Raw genomic sequence first — 545 nt, forward strand, 5'->3', positions numbered from 1 at the left:
GGCACAGATAATATTGTTACCTAAAAGTTTAATAATAGGTCAATTCACTCTTTAATCAAAAATAACAGCACCCTATTGAAACTAGCGAACGAAAATTTGCTATAACGTACGTGTGTAAGACGGAGACAACACATGCGGGTGCGACGTCCTCTTAAAGCTGATATTTGTACCTTACAGTACAATAATTATTAATATAATTTCTAAAATACATGGCTAAACTAAATTTAACTCAGTTAAGTTAATATTTAATGCACACTTTTTGTTAAATTTTTATTAAGTTAAAAAAAAGTTAATTTATTCATACAACGCTGGCGTACTATTTTTTCAACCCAAAACTAAATTATAGACTATACTGTTTATAATTTATACACTATACAATATATTCATATACTTAAGTTAGATTTGAATGATATCACGGTAAATATTTTTTGACATGAAAACGAAATATACTGAAATGGTGAAATATAATTAAATTAAAAACAAAATAAATTAACTTAACTTCCTTCTTAAAATGAAAAATTAATTCGTTAATTTCACGTTAATTA

This window comes from Acyrthosiphon pisum, chromosome X (genome assembly GCF_005508785.2).
Source record: "Acyrthosiphon pisum isolate AL4f chromosome X, pea_aphid_22Mar2018_4r6ur, whole genome shotgun sequence".
Taxonomy (NCBI): domain Eukaryota; kingdom Metazoa; phylum Arthropoda; class Insecta; order Hemiptera; family Aphididae; genus Acyrthosiphon; species Acyrthosiphon pisum.